Source organism: Cervus canadensis, chromosome 5, assembly GCF_019320065.1.
Source record: "Cervus canadensis isolate Bull #8, Minnesota chromosome 5, ASM1932006v1, whole genome shotgun sequence".
Lineage (NCBI taxonomy): Eukaryota > Metazoa > Chordata > Mammalia > Artiodactyla > Cervidae > Cervus > Cervus canadensis.
Window position 1 is genome coordinate 83988641 of NC_057390.1, and position 12648 is coordinate 84001288.

Genomic DNA, 12648 nt, shown 5'->3' on the forward strand with positions numbered 1-12648 from the left:
GAGGTGATGGCCACGGCCTGTGGACAAGGGCAGGTGGGATTTGATGTAAGAAAAAGCAGAGACATTACTTTGCCAACAAAGGTCCGTCTACTCAAGGCTGTGGTTTTTCCAGTAGTCAGGTATGGATGTGAGAGTTGGACTATAAAGAAAGCTGAGTGCCGAAAAATTGATGCTTTTGAACTGTGGTGTTGGAGAAGACTCTTGAGAGTCCCTTGGACTGCAAGGAGATCCAACCAGTCCATCCTAAAGGAGATCAGTCCTGGGTGTTCATTGGAAGGACTGATGCTGAAGCTGAAACTCCAGTACTTCGGTCACCTCATGCAAAGAGCTGACTCACTGGAAAAGATCGTGATGCTGGGAGGGATTGGGGACAGGAGGAGAAGGGGACGACAGAGGATGAGATGGTTGGATGTCATCACTGACTCGATGGACATGAGTTTGGGTAAACTCCAGGAGTTGGTGATAGACAGGAAGGAGGCTTGGCATGCTGTGGTCCATGGGTCACAAAGAATCAGACATGACTGAGCGACTGAACTGAACTGAACTGACAGATTGGCATGGAAGGTGGCAGTTGGCTAGGTGAGGATGCAGCGGGTACCCAGCTTCATAGCCGAGTCCCAGAGCATGCCTGGTCTCCTCCCATCCTGCCTGTTTCCACACAGATGAGGCCACAGCTATTTCCTCCCAGCAAAACTGGGACCCTGCCGTTCTCCTGCTCCCAGCTGCTCTCAGCTGCCCACAGTTGGCAAAACAGCAGGACATCTGCGCCCAGGGCCCCCTCTGTGGGTCCCCATCCTGGAGGCTCAGCCTCCCCCCAGGTGGCCTCCCCGCTTTTTCTCCCTCAGCCTCTGCTCAGGGGCCCTGAGATGCCGCTTACCTGCAGCTTCCTGGGCGGCCTTTAGGGCCTGCTGCCCCATCCCCTCTTCAGAAAGGCCTTCCTGGCCGCCTGCTGGCAGGTGCAGGCCCCGCTGCCACCCTCTCGGCCACCCTCTGTCCCGTGTCAGACCCTGACTGGGGGTGGGGGCCGTCTCTCACATCTCACCTCCCCTGCAGTGACCCAGGAGATCAGCTGCATTTTCTTTCTCATCTCTCGTCCCCCACAGTGACCATGACAGCATAGACGATTCTCAGATAGCGGCTGAGTCAGTTGTCTTTAGTCTCCCAACACATCTCCAGGAAAGAAGATCTTTCTATCCACCTGGTGCCACCTCCGGCGTCTTCCAGGGACACGGAGCATTGGTGCTAGGGAATCTCAGGGTTGGGATGGCCTGTCCACCCCGGGCCTAGTGACTGCTCCAGGGTGCACAGGTGACCCTTGTGTTTGCCCTGGGACCCGGGGTCTCAGTTCGGTTCAGTCGCTCAGTTGTGTCTGACTCTGCGACCCCATGGACTGCAGCACGCCAAGCCTCCCTGTCTATCACCAACTTCCGGAGTTTACTCAAACTCATGCCCATTGAGTCGGTGATACCATCCAACCATCTCATCCTCTGTCGTCCCCTTCTCCTCCTGCCTTCAATCTTTCCCAGCATCAGGGTCTTTTCTAAGGAGTCAGTTCTTCGCTTCGGGTGGCCAAAGTATTGGAGTTTTAGCTTCAGCAGCGGTCCTTCCAATGAATATTCAGGACTGATTTCCTTTGGGATGGACTAGCTGGACCTCTTTTCTGTCCAAGGGACTCTCAAAAGTCTTCTCCAACACCACAGTTCAAAAGCAGGGTCTCATCCTCAGGCTTCGAAGATGGTAGGTGTGGTGGGTGATTAATGTAACGCTGACGGCAGGTGAGAGAGGATGCTCACCATGGGGGAAATGCCTTAGACGGTCTGTCTCTGGGTTCCTTCCTCCTGAGGCCGTACTGCTGCTTTCCCTTTAGGAATCTGAGCTCAGGGCAGGGAGGAGCCCCACTGTGTGTCCCATGGCAGCACCTCAGGCCAGGCCACGTCCCTGGGTAGCGGGATGGGTTGGGAGGGCACTGGGAAGTGTGAGCTGATCCTGTGGGCAGTGGTGCTCCTTGCAGGTAAATGCTGGACATGGGCGGTCAGGGGCGATTCTGAAGCAGGGGTGTAACCAGGTGTGACTCAGTGTCCACAGGGATCCCTGGAGCCAGCGTGAAGGGTTTCCACAGGGAATGGAAGAGGAGGAACTGGTCAGGGAACAGGACTGGAATGAGAAGGGGTGCAAGGGAGGGCACATCACGCCCTCCATCAGCCCCAGCCCTTGTCTGATGAGGACACCGAGGGTCAGGGTAGACCTCAGAAATACAGCAGGCGTGTTGTAGGCTTCCAGGGGAGCTCTCTTGACTCCGAGGTGAGCTGGCTTTCCACCACACCAGAGAAACTCCGTGTGACCTTTTCTCCTCCGCGTTCTGTGATTTTTTTGTCTAAGTCTTTCCATCCAGCCCTGCAGGCTACAATTGGGTCTCTTTCAGGGTCACGGGAGGGAGAAACCCTTTCCTCTGAGCTTTTCCCTTCCTGTTCCGCTCCAGTGGACACTTGTAAGCTCTGAATGGAGACCCCGGGTTCCTGGCTCACATGGGCTGGCGGGTGGTTCTGAAAGCAAAGTAGCTCCCACGTGCTGCCGGCCAGGCTGACCGGGCGGTGGACCCCGGAGAACACTTGGTCTGGGGTGGAAGGGCCGTCCCCTCCTCATTCCCATCTTGGAGGGTGGGTGCAGCTTTCTGCAACCTTTACACTTCCCTGTGTTGTGCTGTCTGGCCCTTGAGACTAAATGGATTCACTTTTACTGAAATAACACATTGCAAATATTTCGTGGCTTCTAGTAAAGTTCAGTTAAAATGAGTTGAAAATTGGAACTTAACAAGAGAAGTTTGAAAATCTTCCTTAAACTCTGAAAATAAGTTCACTTGGCTAGCATCCAAGAAGAAACTTCATCCCCAGTGATAATTCTCTTGAGAAGCCAAGGAGTCACTAATGACAGAAGAGAAAGGGTCTTGAGCAAACAGGCGTCCGTAGGGAGGGTGTAAAGGCAGAGAGGGGCTTCTCCGGTGACTCAGTCAGCAGAGAATCTGCCTGTGATGCAGGAGCCCTGGGTTCGATCCCTGGGTCAGGAAGATCCCCTGGAGAAGGAAATGGCTACCCAGTCCACTATTCTTGCCTGGGAGATCCCATGGACAGAGGAGCCTGGTGGGCTATAGTCCAGGGGCTCATAAAAGAGTCAGACACGACTTAGTGATTAAACCACCACCATCCCCAAAGGAGGAGAGAGCCTGCCTGCCCACCCCGCTCCTGGCCATGCTCCACCCCACCGCAGGGGCCCCTCTGGACCTGCCCTGAGGCTGCTTATCCTGTTTCTGTCCGTGCCTTTAGGGAAAGTGCTGGGCGCCACAAGGCTGGCCGGGCCTCCTCCCTTTTCCTTTGAAACCTGCAATCCTATTAATTACCAGACTCACTGCCATACACCTTCTTTTGATAAGCCTGGGTTTATTCAGGCCAGCCCTGCTCGGCGTCTGCACAAGCCCTGCCCGCTCCATAATTGCAACTTCCTGCCAGGTTTGGCTGCTTCCGGCAGGATGCACAGGCTTCCGCAGGCTCCCAGGCCAGCTTTGGGCCTTTGGCTGCACATTTGGCTTGCTCGTTGGGTTAACAGAGGAAAAGGGTGTTGAACAGTATTCGGTGGGAGGGAAAGCTTCCAGCTCCTGGACTCTCAAGTATTTAGTTAAACATGTTTTGATTTTCCAGAAGAAGGAGGGAATTTGTAGATGGAAGAGTTTGCTGAAGACTGAGACAGGAATGCATAAGCTTTTGGTTCAAACTGTCTTCGTGTATTTTTTTTTTTTTCTCCCTCTCATTTTCCCTGGAAATAAAGTAAAGGGAATTTTAGGTAAAGACAAGGGCACAGATACCCATAGTGAAAAATGAGCCAGAAACAAAAGAAAAGATCAGTAATAGTGATCTGGTTTTCATTTAAAAGTGTAGTATTTTGTTAGCCATGGATTATGCATTAATTTTGATTCCTTAGGTACTGCATTAAAAAAAAAAAGATGTATCTTGATCACTGATTTTTTTTTGACATCTTCAGTTTTACACTCAAAGCCTCACTGTTCTGTGTCCCTTCACCCCACCCCTGGCCTGGGGCTGACCCCTATTGTCACAGGTCTTTGGTGTCACTTTAGCATAGATTCACTGATGGAAGTAAAGAAATAGATTCACCCATGCCTCCCTGGCCTCCTGCCTGGGTCTCCCTTCTCGCTTCTCCTTTCTCTGTCTGGCAAACTCTCACCCTTCAAGTACCTGCTCCATGTGCCCTTCTTTTTAAGCCTTTTTTTGTTCCTCTGACGCTGGGAGAACCCCCCTCATCCATGCTTCCTCAGCACTTGCGCCCACCTGTGCTCTAGCCCTGACCGCCCTGCATGTAAAATCCCCCCATCCGGGTCTGCTTCTGTGTTCCTCACCAGACATCAAGGTTGGGTGCCAAGCTTTATTTATTTATGCCTTGCTTGGTCTTTTTAGTTTATGGTTGGTGGGCATTCACTGAGCTATTGCACTGCAGTTACCTGGTGCTGAGATGGGTTTTTTCAGTATCAATAAACTGCTAGTGTAAAAAAAGGAGCTGGTCCTTGTGTGAGTCCTTGGCCTTGTTCCTGCGACCATGGGACCCATCCACTGGTCTAGTGATCGGCTATCTCTGATCAGCGGCTTGGGGATCAGGATGAAGAAGGTGCTTACCCCTGAGAGTGTAGGAATTTGGAAGCAGGGGAATAACCCAACAGGAAGCCCAGTGGCTGGATGGGGAGGGAAGGGGAAAGGGTAGGGGAGATATTGGAGACACCCACTACATGAGGTTCATTAGTCAATATTTGCTGACCAGCTACAGGGTTTGGTTGACTAAGAGATAAGTGAGTTATGCTTTAAACCACAGGTGTAATTAGATACTGGATGGGGGGTGGGCTGGCAGGAAAGGTGGGGGACCCTGCAGACAGGGCACTCAGGGAATGAGTCCTTGGGGCACCGAAGGGCCCAGTGGATGGATGATACTGACAGAAGAAAACCATTAGGTGATACCTTTCCAAAATGTAGATCTTCGGAGGGATCCGCACATATATTTTTTCCTTTAAACTCAGGTCAGGGAAATGAGGAAGCTAAATGCTGGGGAAAGGCTATTGGTAACTCCTGCCAAAATAACTTGATAAGATTTTTAGTTTTACTGCTCTGGGATATTTAAGGAAGATAAATAGGTTTTGCAATGAGATGACAGGGCACAGACTGGCTATTATAAGCTGGACTTCTGGAGAAGCGGTGGGTGATGATTTAGGAAGGTCGTAAAATGGAAAAGCAGAAAACAATAACAAAAACAATGATACATTAGAATCCCAGAAGTGATGGAGATGGTTTAGTTATCTAGGACTATATGAAAAATTGCCCCTACGTAACCGCCTGAAATGACAGCCATCGTATTGGGTCTGGTTCTGTGGGCCTGCAACGGGGGCTTGGGCACCTGGATGCCCATCCTGGGGCACTAGGGAGAGGGCTCTTTCTCACCATCTGGTCATCTCCCTGGAGTTTCTTTCCGTGGACCCCCATCCTCCTTGGCGGCAGCTAATCTCGTTGGCTGGTGACGGTGTACATATATATGGTGGGTGGGCTTCTGCCTGTGGAAACACAAGCTGTGAGATTTGGAGGTAGGGGTGGGTGCTGATACTAGGTGTTAGATGGCTTCCCAGGTGGCACTAGTGGTAAAGAGCCCACCTATCAATATAAGAGACACAAGAGATGCGGGTTTGATCCCTGGGTGGGGAAGATCCCCTGGAGGAGGGCACAGCAACTCACTCCAGTATTCTTGCCTGGAGAATCCCATGGACAGAGGAGCCTGGTGGGCTACAGTCCATGGGGTCACAAAGAGTCACAAGGGGTCCATGGGTTCACAAAGAGCCCCAAGCACTCATGGGGTGAAGAGAGGCGGGAGCTGGGCACAGGGGACCTACTGCTGACTCTTGAAGAGGGGGTTGGGGCACTAGGAGATCCCTGTCATGAAGGCCCTTTAGCTGCCCCTCTGGAAATGTCCGTCTAGTCAAAGCTATGGTTTTTCCAGTAGTCATGTGTGAATGTGAGAGCTGGACTATAAAGAAAGCTGAGCGCCAAAGAATTGATGCTTTTGAACTGTGGTTTTAGAGAAGACTCTTCAGAGTCCCTTGGACTGCAAGGAGATCCAACCAGTCCATCCTAAAGGAGATCAGTCCTGGGTGCTCATTGGAAGGACTGATGCTGAAGCTGAAATTCCAATACTTTGGCCACCTGATGCGAAGAGCTGACTCATTTGAAAAGAGCCTGATGCTGGGAAAGATTGAAGGCAGGAGGAGAAGGGGACGACAGAGGATGAGATTGGATGGCATCACTGGTGCGATGGACATGAGTTTGAGTAAACTCCGGGAGTTGGTGATGGACAGGGAGGCCTGGCGTGCTGCAGTCCATGGGGTCACAAAGAGTTGGACACGACTGAGCGACTGAACTGAACTGGAAATGTCAGGGGTTCCTGCATGCCGCAATTTCTGCAGATCCTGCCAGTCAGGCATGTGTGTTTGGGGCGGGGCGTGGGGCATGATTCCAGCCAGGGTCGGGGGTTCTAGCCAGAAAGAGTCCCAGGTTGGCTGAAGCCCAAGGGCCCTGTGACCTCAGAGGAGGCATCTGCCCTATATCACCTGCCATATCAGACAGTCTCGGCCGGGGTGGAGGCCCGAGGGAAAAGAGTGATGCCTGCAGACCCTGAGGGAGCACTAGGGGCATCCCCACCAGGGTCTCACCTCGCAGGACACATGGCCTTGAAGGTTCTGCGTGGGGGCAGAGGCTGGGGCCCCGCACGGGGGCAGCATGGCTCCTGACTGGTCAGCCCAGCAGTGCTCAGAGGTTCTTAATGGTGCCTGGAGTCAGCACCAGATGCTTTGCAAGGACTGTTTGCCAGAGGGTGCGGCCACTTCGAGAGAGCGGGTCTTGATTAACTGATAAACCAGGGGCCAGATTCTTGGGAAAATAAAGGAATGGGGATGTTCTCTTAGATCCATAGCGTCCTGTCTTCCAGGAAGAACCCCTGAGGCCTAAGTCAGGGCCCCCTCCTCCTCCCCTTTTCTCCCCCCACCATCTGGCCTGGAGGAGGAGGAGGTTGAAAGAGGCGGGCTCACTGCTGATAGTCAGGGGTCCCAGGACGGGGGCAGGGAAGGGGTCCCCGCTCCAGTCTCCCCTTCCGCATCCCACACTCCAGTCCGTCCAGCATCGTGAAGGGTCCTGGCAGGGGCCTGTGGACACCCCAGGTCTAGAACCCAAGCTCCTTCCCACGCCCCCCAGAAAGCGGGTCCTCAGACCTGGGGTGTTCACAGCAGGGTACAGTCCCTCCTGGGAGGACACCCAGCCCACCGCCTGCTTTTTCTCATCCCCTGAGCCTGTGGCCCCCAGAGGTCAGCAGGCAGAGGGCTTCTTTTTCAAGGATGGCAAGTGTTTGCCAGGAACGTGTTTCCAGGTCCTGCGATGGCAGGACAGTTCAGTCTTGACCTAGAAGCTTTGGAAAGATTCTGAAGAGGGATCAGGGTGCTGGCAGAAGCCTGGGGCCACGCTGGCCTGTCTCCCTGCTGCTCTGCCTGGAGAGCCTGGTTTCTTGGCGGCTGCTCTGGGTGTCCCGGTTGGCAGCCAAAAATCCATCTCGTATGCGGTCAAGAACATTTTATGCAAACCATCACTTGAAGCTGGACGTGGGGAAACAAAACAAAACAAGCCTGAGCGCTCAGAGGCCAAAGGGGCCCCCAGATATTCCACGGGAACAGCCCTGCTCTGCCCCTCCTGGGCGCCCCTCTCCCCAGGAAGCCTCAACGGGGTGCTGTAAATGTGACCTTTATTCTTCTTGGCCATGTGCAGAGTCAGGTGAGGTTACTGCAAGTAGAATATAGAAATATTCCTTTTTCATTCCAAACAGGGCTCTTAAATGTCAAATCAGATGAAATGAAATCATTGTATCGGGCAGAACACATATAAGTTGCAGATGGCGTGGTCTTTCTATAAATTCCCCCAGCCTCACTGCCTCCCCTTGGGTTTTATTGACCTGGGCCAGTTTAAATAAAGTTCAAACACACTTATTAGTTGAGCAAATGTCATCTGCTAAGGTCTGAGTGAAATTCATTAGCTCACTTCTCTTCCCTCCCCCCACCTCCCCACTCCTCCACCCACCCCAACCCCCTAGTGTTCATCTGGCTTCCTTGCCAGGCTAATTATAATGTTCTCTGACAGCAAGTTCGTATGACATAGTTTAACTCTTCAGTCCACCTTTAACACCTGAAAGTGAGCAAATAAAATGCCAGGTGCTCAGCATTCCGGGGGCTTCAGCATCTCTGGGTGCAGCCCCTTTGGAGCAGGGAGGCTGCAGGGGAAGGGGGTGTTCGGTGGGGTGGGCGGTGGTGGAGGTGAGAGGAGGGGACCCACCCGGAGAAGGAAGGCCAGGCCACGTGATAAACATGCCCGGCTCCAAAGACGGGAGCCCTCAGCACAGATGTTGCAGTGTTATGAGATAATTTGGGGGCCTCTGAGGGGTGAAAGGGTGGATTTGTCAGAAAGGGCACATACCTAGGGCGGTCTTTTCAGGAGCTGCACGGGCACTTCATTACCATGTCAATCCTGGGAGGAGGCCCTGCTTTAGCACAGCAGTTGGCGGAATGCATATGGAGCGCAGGGACCCCTGAATGAATAGTGAATGGAGAACCGGCTGAGATCTGCCTCCAGCTTTGTTCGCGGATGACCAGGGTAAGGGACCCCGGAGCCTGCAGCCCAGATGGTAGGAGGAGGCTGCGATCCGGCGGGTTTCTCTCCTTCCCCTTGATATCCTATCGCTTGTGGGGCTTTTTCTTCCTTACTTGTACAGTTACTGTGTTGTGTTAGTTACTCAGTTGTGTCCAACTCTGCGACCCCATGGACTGCAGCCTGCCAGGCTCCTCTGTTCATGAGATTCTGCAGGCAAGAATACTGGATTGGCTTGCCATACCCTCCTCCAGGGGATCTTCCCAGCCCAGGGATCGCACTTGGTTCTCCTGCATTGCAGACGGATTCTTTACATCTGAGCCACTAGGGAAGCCCTATAGGTATACGCATACTGCGGTGGCCTAATCGGGTCTCCTTTGATTTCCTCACTTCACTCATGCGAACTTCTCTTTGGGGGACTCGGAGATAAAATGCAAGAGGATTTGAAACAATAAACATTTACAATTCCGCCCCCCCCCCAAAAAAATAGAAGTTTAAGACACTCAAGTCTGTGAGTTGTATAAGTCGTTGAACATGTAATTAAGAAATCATGGAAAAGACAAAGTATTTGAATGGCGGGTTCAGAATTACTTCTGGGCTCTCCCAAGTGAGCTGGGCGACATCCTGAGGAGGAGTGCTGTAAATCAAAGGACTGGCATTATCTAGTTTCCTTTCTGGCTTTAAAAGTTAGAACAGATGTCACCAGAGAGGACAAAATGGATTTTACCCACCAAGAGGGGCTTTTCTTGCTGCCGTAATAGGAAGCGCCTTGAAATGCTAATATCCGCAGTCTGTGTTGCCGGGGTTTGCATAGAGATGGTGGGAAACAGCTCTGATCCCAACAAAACCTTTTGTTATTAATCAAGAAAATCTGGTCTTCTGAAGCAGCAAAGAACTGGAAATTAGTGAGGCCACTGGCAATGAGGCCAGGGAGCAAAAATGCAGGAGAAGATTCCAGCACCCTACTAAGACATGCTGGGGCGGGGGGGGAGGGGACGCGCTGGACAGCGGGCGCCCCCCAGCCTTCTCTGCTCTCCCCGAGCCTTCGGATTTGGAGGGGCAGGGATGACAGCTCTTGTCGCTTGTGCGTTAAAGCCGTGTGTTTTCTTTTTTGGCAATTTCAAGAAGCAGGCTGGAAGAGCCTCTGTTAAAAGCACGCTAATGAAGTAGTGCTAAGAAAAGAAAGCTAAACACCACAAAATCAAAGTGGAGCATTTTGCTCAGCTAATGGGCTTGATTATGAGATTTTACAGGCCCTTTTATAAACTTGAATTTTATTTTGTGCTGGGGAACAGGAAATTTCTGTTTGGTTTTAAACATACATGATCACACCACCAAATATTCCTAATTTAAGCCTGTGAGAGTCGAACAAGATTTTTATGTCTAAGAAAGAAAGGGGTGGAATCAGCTCCGCCAATGGTAGTTAATAAAAGCACAAACTTGAAGCCTCGTATTTTACAAAAGTGGAAGCGGAGGCTGCAGCCACCCTGGTGGCCTGCCTTCATTTCCTCCGCCCTTGGGGTGCGCAGAATCTCCCTGCCCCTTCCCTTCTGCGTCAGTTGTGGCCATTTGGCCGCACCTCCTCAACTAGAGCAGGGCCAGCCGCTGCCTCGTAGGGTGGACGGCATCCCTGGCCTGCTCCCACTAGATGCCACCAGCACCCTTCTCCCGAGTGACCCCCCAAATGTCTCCAGACTTCACCAAGAGAATCCCCGCTTGAGAAGCCCTGAGCTTGTTTAACCAGCTGCCCCAGGGTGATAACAACCATGCTTAGAACTTTCAACTGCTCAGTGTCCAGCCTGGCTTGGGACACAGAGTCGCTGGGTGAACCCATGCTGGGGCAGTGATGTCACTGAGAACTTGGTAAAAGTCAAAGCCTCTCACTTGTGTCTGACTCTTTGCGACCCCATGGACTATACAGTCTGTGGAATTCTCCAGGCCAGAAGACTAGAGTGGGTAGCCTTTCCCTTCTACTGGGGATCTTCCCAACCTAGGGATTGAACCCAGGTCTCCCACATTGCAGACAGATTCTTTACCAGCTGAGTCACAAGGGAAGCCCAATGAATACTGGAGTGGGTAGCCTATCCCTTCTCCACCAGATCTTACCGACCAAGGAATCGAACCAGGGTCTCTTGCATTGCAGGCAGATTCTTTACAAACGGAGCTATCAAAGGACGGACAAGCCAGCACCAACAGCAGACTGCACGCCCTCATTCTCCTTCCCCACAGGATGGACAGCTTTGGATTTTCCCTTCTAGGAAGTCAGCTGGAGGGGAGAAAACAGAAAGAAGCAAGAAGCCCCAACAATCCACAGCCCAGATGAGCAACTCCATGTTGGGTGTGTTATTCTAAGGTCTGCATATTGGCACCGTGGGCAGATGGCATCACCGTGGAATAGAGATGGGGCTGCCATTGGGTTCTCGGTTTAATCTCCAGCAAGATTTCAAGTGAGGCCTTGCTACTCTTTCAGTGATGCTTCATTATCCTTGTAGGGACACCTTGCTTTTTGGAACGAGTTATTAAAAAGTTACTTATAGGTATGATGAGAAGTGTTCACCTATGAAAAATGTATACATTTTTCTACTGAAAGTGAACTTACATCATCACTGACTGTATCTGTACCTTCACTCAATTAATTTCTGAGAGTTTGATATTGAAACTCTAACTAGAAATCTTAATTTATCTACTTAAACAGTTGTAATATATAGTGGCACTATACGTAACTTTGTTTTGTATTTTCCAAGTTTCTTATAAATGTGTTATCATATTTTCATAATTCAAAAAATAAAAAAGATAAAATAAATAAATATAAACAAATTTAATTATACCATTATTGATGGTATCATCAACTTCTTCCCCATCCTGGATTTGCCCTAACTATGGTGCATGCATCTCTAGAGAAACACTGGGAGTTCCCATGGCCTCTTGGAGGTTCCATAGCTGTATTGTGATCACTTTATGCATAGCCTGCTCACCAGAGCTTCATGACAGAATGGAGGTAAGATGATACATGGAGAGATCAAGTGTACCCACAGACAGAGGCTAGTCTGTGTTACATTTAATTCCTGAACTGTGAATCAGTGGCACTGCTCATTTGGGGCAGGGAGGGGGGCCTGGGGGGCGTGCTTCCAGCTGTGTGTGCAGACGTGGGCTCCCAGGACAAAGGAGGTCCCGGCTTCACCAACACGTGGATTTGTAAAAGACCACTTGCCTTCTCTACCAAGGGAGCTCTGCTGTCCTTGACCTAGAGCCATCAGGGAAAGCTTGGGGCTTTGGGGAAGGAAAGCTCCTGAAAGTCAAGGCCAGCCGAGGAGCGAGGATTGGTGGGGCAGGTGGCTTCAAAGTAGCTTCTTCTGAACTGTCCCTGCTCTCATTTCGCTTCTCGATGCTGCGTGCTAGTCTCCAACGGGCTGTGTGGGGCCATGGCTGCTGCCCAAGGGGGGGTGCTCACCTGGGGACCTGCCTCCAGGCCCGCAGGGATCAAGCAGGGCCCTGGGCCTGGCGCTGGGAGCGGGGACTAGCCTACAGGGGGAGTGGAGGCCTGGGGATGGAGGGGTGGACAGGCTTGTCTGGCCTCATCCCCGGAGGACAGGGTGCTGAAGAGTGCACGCTTTGGAGTCAGCTCAGGACTGGTACCCAGGGAGAGAGGGCCCAGAGGTGGACGGGTGAGGCTCCACGGAGGACAAACGCTACCCACTCTGCACCTCGTCATGCTCAGCTTGCCTGGAGAGCGGCGGGCTGGGGGGCCTCCCTCTGCGCTCTCCTTCCCCTGGAGCTGCCTCTCCCCTCCGCCCCTGCCCCCCACACTCAAAACACAGTGTCATCCTGAGTGTGAAAGACCAGAAACCCCAGGGAGGGAATCCGATTCTGTGGGCTGGCTGGGGCCCCTGGGACGGCTGAAACATTGCTTCTCAGGATGAAA